The sequence below is a fragment of the Physella acuta genome, unplaced genomic scaffold (assembly GCF_028476545.2).
Source record: "Physella acuta isolate Inbredline_101_S28 unplaced genomic scaffold, ASM2847654v3 ptg000024l, whole genome shotgun sequence".
NCBI lineage: Eukaryota > Metazoa > Mollusca > Gastropoda > Physidae > Physella > Physella acuta.
Window position 1 is genome coordinate 64,188 of NW_026731544.1, and position 10,297 is coordinate 74,484.

The following is a 10,297-nucleotide window of genomic DNA, read 5'->3' on the forward strand; positions in this document are numbered from 1 at the left end:
GTGAGGATTAATAATGTGTATGTTTATTCACTGTACAATACACCTACACAATTATTGGTTAAAAATGTGGCACAACTCCCACCTTCTCTTAGTTTTTGTATTTTAATTACTTGATTTTTTTTAAATGCAATGTTTGTTACCGTAGCTAGAAAATAGTTTATTTCGATCATCATTAATTTGTTGAAACATTAAAAAGAGTATAATCAATCATTATTACTTTTAATTTAAAACTACTCCTGACGTGATTTAGTTAATTTGACATTGTAATATCGAGTAATAATACACTTATTCTTTATTCGCTGCAGTGAATTCGTAGACCTTCCAATCTGTTGAAATTTATGTATTATATGTGTTATTGTGTTATAATCTTTGAAATTCGTATTTCAACTTGTCATCGATGGTAGCCAGTGGTTCTATTAATCGCCCTTACAAAATCCGAAATCAGAAATATCACTTGTAAGTAGTGCACCAACTTCTCGTTCTTTTTACCTGCCAGAAAGTGTTTTTAAAAAGCAAGGCCTAGAAAGAAATGGCCGTCATGATTTTTTTATCAATGGGATCATTGATAACTTACACGCCCTTTTAAATAATGCGGAAGTGATCCCTTCTAAAAATTATCGATTAATTTTTTTTATAACAGTAAGCGTAGCGTATGTCTAGTGTGTGTCTTTTTTTTCTTTGTTATACTGTTTTAAAAAATCAGTGTGTGTGTGTGTGTGTGTGAGCGTGTGTTGTTTGCTTATTGCTGTCTGCAGCACTAGCTACAGATGATGCTAAATTTTTCAAGCTGTTTAATCTCTCTGCTCCAAATTGATTCAAGATACCAGGAAGCATTTCTGTTATTTGTTTGTTCTCTGTAGGACCAGTAATTGAAAAGGTATTTGCAGCCAAAAAAGCTTGAACTTTAGGTTTATTAAAATGAATGACTTGCCCGTTTTCCTAATCATATTGACCTCCTCAATGCATGAATTTATGTTTACAGACAACTTTTTTTAGAGATAACTGTATCTACGTATCGTCTGTAGTAGCAGTGCGATGAATAACCTTCTTGTTTCTTCTGGCTGAACCCTTCCCACCAATACGAACCACTTCAGCTTTGGCTAGCAGCGCCTTCAATTGCTCTGGACTCAATGTAAGAAGCTTATAATTAGTGTGAATATTTCCCACGAGTTATACAATATCCAATTTGTGCGCCCCGGAGAAGTAAATATTAAACATTGATTAAGTTTTACAAGTCTATACATTTTTTATTTCAAAAGAGTGTTGGCTGTCTGTTAAAGTTATAAATTATTTTAAATAAAATTGTTATTAGAAATATGAAACACAACAATCATATTAAAAAAAATAATTTTTAATGGGTATTTGAAAATCTCTCTCTCTCTCTCTCTCTCTCTCTCTCTTTCTCTCTCTCTCTCTCTCTCTCTCTCTATATATATATATATATATATATATATATATATATATATATATATATATTTATATATTCATATATGTATATATATATATATATATAGTTATATTTTATTAAGTTACTTTATATCATTTCTTTTTGCCCCGAAAGGTTTTATTTTCTACTAATCTTTATAAAGTCCGCTGGCTAGTTTTCGTAACTAAAAACACTGTAGATATTCAAGTTTTTCAAAATCCGAAAGGTGAAACTTTAATTAAAATTATTGCTTCATGAAATGAATTTTCACCATACTATTTTTTCCTAAAACCTACCCAGTTAGAATATTTTTTGGTATCCAAATTTTAACTGTTTTAGTTGAACAGGAACATATCTAAATATAATTGTGTAGCTCACAAACTTTTGCCTACGTACAAGAATTGTGATTTCATCGATATCTACTGCACATCGGTGGATGTCTTGGTCAAAATTGGAACTGACGCAGCAGCAGGAGTCTTTATCCAGACTTAAAGATGATGTCAGGTAATTTTCTATGACGGAGGAAATCGATGAATTGATTCTCGTGGAGTACATACCCATGTCAATAGAAAAAAATCATGACGGAGGAAAATGATGATTCGATTATCGTGGACTTTATACTCATGTCAGTAGAAAAAATCAGACTTAAGAAATAAATTGGGATAAGATAATACATAAAAAATGTATATTCGTGCTCAAGAAGGTAAAATTAAAATAATAAATTTATCCAAGGATTTATCTACCAAGAATTTTTTGCTCTGAGATACAGAAACATATTCAGATGAGAAATAAAAAGCACAACTTGCCTTAGGAAACATCACTTATCTAAAACGACTCGAGTTAGTTAGTCGATACTCGCTTTCCATGTTAAATCGTGTAATTTGTTATTTGACTTTGGATTATTTTATCTCCCTAGCTTTAGAAAAAGGAAAATGTTCTAAATTTGAAATCAATAAAAAAAATAAAGTTGGCAAAAGTTTTGACTACACGAATCATAAAATGTTTACATTGATTTGCAATTTTGTAAATTTTTCCAGACAATGATTTTTGAATCAAGGTGGAAGTTTAGACCATAGCAAAAATAACTCAATAAATAAGTGGCTTAAATTGTTAGTTTCTCTAGTTCAGGAGACCTTACAGGTAATATTTTGTACCATATATATATATATAATTTTATATATATATATATAAAATATACGATATATATTTTCACTATATTTTCTGTTTCCTGGCAATCAAACTTTGAAAATGGCAGCTGTGAATTTGCCTGAATTTCCTTAACGTAATATGTTTTAGTTCTAAACTCTGAACTTAAATTGGTCAACCTGCCGATTGAGCAAGTTTTATTAGAAAATGTGGGTTTGTGGTAGATAATTAGTGAAAATACAAAAACATTTCATTCCAATAAGACAAAAATAGTTTTGAATTTTTTTTTTATTAGATTACTAAATCCAGTTATGAAAAGGTAAGTTAACAAGATGAAAGAATATACTAGCGAAAACTTGACCAGAGGGCAATCAAGGGTGAGCATTTACCCGTTTGGCTGATTCTATTAACTATTGTCGACCACTAACTGAATGGATGCGGATATCTTGAAAATTTAGAGATCACCAGGTTTTGCTCGGATGTTAACGCAAACAGTTTTAGTCGTAGCCGAATGACTTAAAACGTGGAAAAAAATTTTCATTAAAAAAATTTAAAATAGGAGTTTATGTATTTAAAAAAAGTCACAAATGTCCTGAAAATAAAAAAAACAAATTGGTTTAAGTTTACTAAATGTATTTGCTGATACAGATATGATTAAAAATACAAGCCAGGGTGCTCACTTATTGCTAATATATTCCATTTTATTGGGGGTTGGTTGGTCAATTGACTTTATGTGGGGCGGCTAGTAAAAAAATGAGATTAATGAGCTTTGTAAAGAACTGATGAGCAGCGTTTGCAAATAATTGGGCTGTGATTGCTAATACCGAATTACGGTAAGAAGTCTTGGAAAGAATTATGCTGGGGTTTTCCATGAAGAGGTTGGTTAGCTAGTGATTAATAGGGCTGGAAAAGGGGACAGTGTAATGAAGAATTAGTGTGTGTGGAAGGTTGAGTATCTAGGGATAAATTGAAATGTGGTAACTAGTGAAGAATTGGGGGTGAGGTGGGTAGCGAATAATTGGGGTGGATTGGATAGGGTTAAAATGCGGCTATTTGATAGATAAAAATTATGAACAAGTTATTTCCTAGCGCAACTATTAGTTACCACTTTTATTTTATTAATTAGTTTAATTTTAATTATTTTGAAAACTTTCTGCGAAAAACACCATGTATTCTTTGTTTTTAACCGAATCAATGAAGTTTTTCTTGGTTCAAATAAAAGTGACATATCATGTGCATTAAAATGTCATTAATACAAGAGAAAAATACAATTTAAAAAATATATTTACTTAAATAATCTGAAACATGATAATGTATGTTTAAATTATAATATTTTTAAAGTTTAAGTTCAGAACACAGCGATTACAATGATTCCTCCCTTTTTAAAATATATAGACACATTTTTGCATAGGTATGTTGAAGACTTCTTGAAGAAAGCTGCATCACATAACAAATAAAGACGCCAGCTGAATGAAATAAAACCGAATTTGAACATTCTCAACCTGAGATTTGTCGTCAACAATGGATAGTTGGATACTAAACGTAAGCAAACCATCGGATGGTACCACATCTGACTTGTCATCATCGGAACAAATCGACGCTACATTAAAGCTGACGGACCAGATCTATGTCGCTCTGTTATTTATTGTAAACCCTACAATAGGTGTCGTAGGTCTGATATCCAACACATTGGGGTTGGTTGTCTTAGTAAAGGACGGCCTCCATAAATCGTCGGCAATTTTCATGATGTCTTTGACGATAGCGGACTCCATGTGTCTAGTGGGCGCGGTATCACCAGCCAACTTACTCGAATATACCATAGCAAAAGATTTCACGTCCGCTCGTGTCGGTTGGGCCTATCCCTTTGATATAGCTTTTTTCTTCTTTATTCTATGGCAAACAATGACTTTTTGTGCATATCTCGGGATGTCAGTTTCATTAACACTACCGCCTGTGATATCTATTGAGCGGTTTGTTGCCGTGTACTTTCCTCTCAAATTTAAACAGATTATGACAAAGAAAACAGCTAAAGTGGTTGTCCTCACAGTATACGTCATTTGGTTGCCATGGATAGTTTTCTACAGCACATGCGTCACTTTTGACTACACACAACCTGGCATGGGAACGGAAAAATTTACATCATATTGTCTTATTCATTGGGAAGAAATTTCGATTTTTAATTATTACATTTTCAATTATCTGACCAGTGTTTGCCCGTTGATTATCGTCGTGACTGGAGCTGTATTGATTACCGTTAAAATACAACTGACTGCGCTTAGCAGGAAGAAGATTTCAACCAATCAGAATTTAAGTATCCAACGTACAACTAGGACGCTGGTCATCGTCTCTCTAATCAACACACTGGTCAACTTCGTCTACTTTTTGGTTACGACTCTACTTGCTGACCAGATGGTTACAAATCTAAATCTATATGCACTTGTTCTGCAATATTTATCTGCCTTGCTCTATATTGGCAGCGCCAGCAATATTTATGTTTGCATATTTTTAAACAAAAAGTATACGTCAATACTATTTGAATTGCTAGGTCTTAAAAAAAAGTGAGTAAAAATATTGAATAACTGTAAACATTTCAGTAGTGTCATTAGCATGTGCAGCTATTCATGTCTTTGTTTCATTACAAGGAATTTTTAAATCTTAATTTGGTTAATCAGCTAAATATTGATACCTGTATTCATTTACTGTTTATTAGAAAATTGTGTTTTATTATTTGTCTGAATGTTTACTTTATTTTACTGTTTCGTAGAAAATTTTTACTTTACTTTACTGTTTAGTTGAATGTTTGATAGAAAATGTTTACTTAACTTCAGTTAATTGGTTAAAATACTTAGCTAGATAAAGTTACGATTTTTTTTTTAAAAGCAATTATTAGAATAGAATAACACAATTCCCAATGTTTGTTTTTCCGATTCAGAGAGGTGTAAAACTTCAATTTTTTTAACGATCAAAGTACTTTCTCTATACTTTCTATACGCGAGAGTAAAAAGCGTAGTTAAGAAGATGAAAGAAAATATTAGCGATCGCGTGACCAGAGGGCATTCAAGAGTGCGCTTTTTCCTCTTGGCTGATTTCATTAGGTATTGTAGACCACGAACTAAGAAGATGCGGATATCTTGAAAATTTAGAGATCATCAGGTTTTTCTCGGATGTTAATGCATATATTTTAGCTGTAGCCTATGTTTTTTTAACTTAATTATGAACAAATGACTAAATATTGGAAAGTAATGTTCAAATTAAAAATTAAATTTTAAAAAAGGCTTTTATGTATTAAAACATTTTAAAAAATGCTCTAAAAAGTAAAACAAGTTAATAAAAAGTCCAGTGACAATGTAAGCGCAATTTCCTTATCTTTTATTTTAACGAGTAGGCCTACACGACGCTCAGTTTAAATAAAAACCTACACGATGCTCAGTTTAAAAATTCTTAATTAATTTTTTATGACCGAACGAAAGGATATTTTTAAAATATTGTTCTAAATTATGACAGGAATCGATTGGTAAATGTTTCAAGTCGTTAAGTGGTCTGGTTGCCGAGATATGGGCCAAAAACTGCATTTTTTTTCGATGTTTTTTGGCTTTACCGGGAAATACAGGAAGGAATTCCGGGAATTTGTTTGGCCCACAATCATCCTCGTAACTTGCTTAACATATTTGCTTTTGGAACTAGTCCTCGATATTGCTTCGTTGAGGAGGAGATACGACTTAAAACTGCGGACATCCATCCATTCCCAGAAATGACGAGTTAATAAACGCAATTCTCCAGAATGGAAATTGCGCTAAAAATTATCTACATATAAGTAGTATTTTTGGTCCCTTTTGGTTAGCATTTTTGGTGAGGGTAAGGCGCAAAGGATATATAGTAAAATACTCGCCACCTGGCGGAGCAGGTGGTCGAGGCGCAGGTACAACGAGATATAGTAAAATACTCCCCCAACTGGCGCTGGCGCAGGGGGAGGGTGAGGCGCAGGTACAACGACATATAGTAAAATACTACGCCAACTGGCGGAGCAGGTGGTGGAGGCGCAGGAGCCGCAGGTACAATGAGATATAGTAAAATACTCCGTAACATGATGGTGGTGGTGGTGGTGGCGCAGCCTGGTACAACGACCTATATTTTGAGTAGGTGGCGCAGGCACAGTGGGAGTAGGTCATTAGGTCAGTAGGTCAGTCGAGGGAGTGACCTTTGACGTAATCACTATCGGTGACCTAGTTACGTAATCACCATTATTTTTTAATTTTAATTAGTTTTTCGTGAGTTTGTTTTTAATGTGTTTTTTATTTGTTTGTTGTTTTTAATTAGTTTGAATTTTAATTTGTTTGATTTTAATTAATTTGATTTTAATTAGTTTGAATTTAATTATTTTGTTTATAATTTGTTTGTTATAATTATTTTGTATATTTGTTTTTAATTTTTATTTATTTTTAATTTTTTTTTTTTTTTAATTTTTTTAATTTTAATTTTTAAATTTTTAAAATTTTTAATATTAATTTTAATTTTTAATTTTTAATGTTTAATTTTAATTTTTAATTTTTAATTTAAATTTGAAATTTTTTATTTAAATTTTTTAATTTTTAAATTTTAATTTTTAAATTTAATTTGATTGTTTCTTTTTTATTTATTTGTTGTTTAAAATAATCGAGTAACGCAACCGTGTACAAAAATAGGTTTTTCTTTGTGTCGGGTCCCAACAACCATTAACTACACCTGGTACACATCAATCCACACATCAAAGAATTTCGAGCACCGCGGTTGAGTTTTTGACAGGTGCCGCGCAGTGATAAATAGCTTTTTCACAGTCGACTTGACAGCCGACCTTGTTTATGGCCGACAGGTAACGGTTCACACGGTGCATTTTCACAAGTCTCGACGTTTTACACCTCGCTGAGTCGGATAAACATAATTTTGCATTTTGTTCCGTACGTCTGTGTGTGTGTATGTGTGTGTCTGTGTGTGTGTCTGTGTGTGTGTCTGTGTGTAGGTTTGTGAGCATGATAACTTGAGTACTGTTACAGCTATGTTGATGAAACTTTATATATATATAAGTATTATATCAAATTTGTAGTTCTGCATCAACTGTTCAGCGACTTTCGAAAACCGGAAGTGGAATTTATTCTAGCTTTTCAAAAGCCTATAACTTGAGTACTGTTTCAGAATAAAAACAGAAATTTTACTTATAAGAAAATACATTTATTAATATCTTCATCTTTAAATTTTTAGTAATTTACGCTGATCTAAAGTAATAATTTACGCTATTTCCGAATTCTCAAAAAAACGCATATAAATTTAATTAGTACTAATAAAATTCCGCACTATCATAAACATATTGTTTATCGTTCAGTTGGTGCGCATTTTTTTTTCCTTAGATTCTTTTTTTTTTTAAAGTTTAAGATATTAAAAATGGATTAAAAATCTTGTATATGTCCCTAGTTGCCATCCTCTGCAGTGTTATATAAGAATATTCGAGAAAATTTAGGGTGAGATCACTCTCGGTTTTTTGTTTTAACCTCGATAACATTTCATCAGTATCTTCTTGAATTTAGACGATGGATAAACATAGCAAGTGCGACCATATATGGAAACAAAGTCTCCATTTATACACAGGGAAGATTAACAAACATTGTATATCGTCTATTGTCAATATATTGTCTATTGTCTTACAACTGTTAGTAGGAATAGTTCAATATATCTAGAAGAATGAACTTCTACAACCACCTGCATTTTTGTTTAAGTATATCTACTCCGGACTACAATTTTCAATGTAAACATATTTTCCTTGACAACATCCAATATACTAATTCTGCAACCGAAAACCGATGCCATTTATTTTTATTTTACAAATACCTCACAGCCGGTTAAAGCCAAACAGTTTAAAAATCATTTGCTTTTTAAATAATAAATGACTAAATCAAAGCTCTTTATAGTAAGTTAAAATATTTTTACGTTTTAAATTGAAGGTTTCATAGACTTCTGAAAACACATATTAGATTTGTGTTGACTAGTGTGTTGCAATTGTAGGTGTAAAAAATATTTTATTACAGTTTCTCTGTGTTAAAAGTCATCTTTTCGAAAAATCGCCATGCGATTAGAATATAGATTATAATAATAAATCGTATTCCTGTTAGCCCCTGGGGAACAAAGGGCTATAGCTCCACCACTCCACATAACTCAGTTTTAAGCAGCTCTTTTTATATGCGCCCATAAAACTCGGCACCCCTTGCCTCTTTTAAGGGGACAAGATACCCATGTTTTCGATAAAATATTAATTTTGTTCCCCAATATTTTTATTTCTTAATTCGGTACTAATACCTTTAAACTATCTAACCCTAATATTTCGGACTTCTACAGCTTACGGTTATCCGTTTATTGCGATGTGAAACATGGTAACCCCCGGCACGTTTTCACAATACTACGCGGACAGCGGCTATCTTCGAGCGGGTATTAGCAAGGCACCATAAACTTTAGAGCAATCTATCGGCCAAGCACTCGTGCACGCGCTGGTGTAGTGACCTTTCTTTTGTTCTAAAAATAAACGGGATAGAAGTTGTTTTCTACAATGTAAAATTTTATATCAAACTCCATATAAGGGCAAGCGCGTGAAAATTATGAATGTGAAGAGATTCATTGATACGCTTGACCAATCATATTATAGTACAGTAAATCTAAATAATTCACGATAGGTTGCAACTAACACCGTGTGCTAGAAGCCATCTTATTTCTATATAAACAAAACAATCGCCTGTCTTCGTTTGTTAACTTTATTTGCATATACTCTTCTATTAGTTGTTTTAAAGTTATACAACAACATTAAGTTTAATAATTGAATCTTTGCCTAGAAATGTACTGTTGATTATCACTGGAACACTATTACACACTTTTTCGTACGCTTTATACTAAGCTGAAACAATGCGTCATGGACATGTCTATCAGTTTGAAGAATGTACTGTCCATCCCCTTTACCCCCCTCATCCCCTTCTCGCCATTCAACGAATGTACGGTTTATTATCTTGTTACAGCATGCCGTGATATGCTTGAACGCGTTCATCAGGCTTTACACCGGACTGTATGCTGGAGGTCAGCAAAAAAATATTGCTACTCTCGGGAAAACCCCGAAACAAAGTTTTGACTGACCAAAGGTCATATTTCCTTATATAAACATAGTACCGTTTTTGTAAAAAAAAATACAAAAATCTGGACGTACAAACACATTTATGACTCCTTAGGTCGTAAAAATACCCGCGTTGGTCACTGTAAGATAGGCGTTATCTTCGGGAAAAATTCGGAAAACCTTTAGAACTGACCAGTCCGAATTCCTTATATAAACATTGTTAATCTGGGGAAAAATTATGACTATTTTCAAAACAATGTTTTGGAACTTTGATTCTCTACATGTGGCTCATTTTTTTCCATAAACATGGGTAAATAAATCGGCCTTATGGATAAACTATCGGTCAGCCTCTGCTCGCACGGCGAGGGCTAAAAAGTGACCACGAGTGAAATTCTCCTGATATTTTAAAAGTCAATGTAATATAAATTTTGAGTTTAACTATTCAGGGAATCTCTGTAGTTCTTATTACCTTCCGATTAATAGATTGTGAATGTTTCATTCATGATTCTAAAATTAGCATTACTGTTTAATAAACATAAGCACTCCACAAATCAGCCAATCTCTAATTAATTAAGCATTCAAATTATCATGTCTTATGAAAA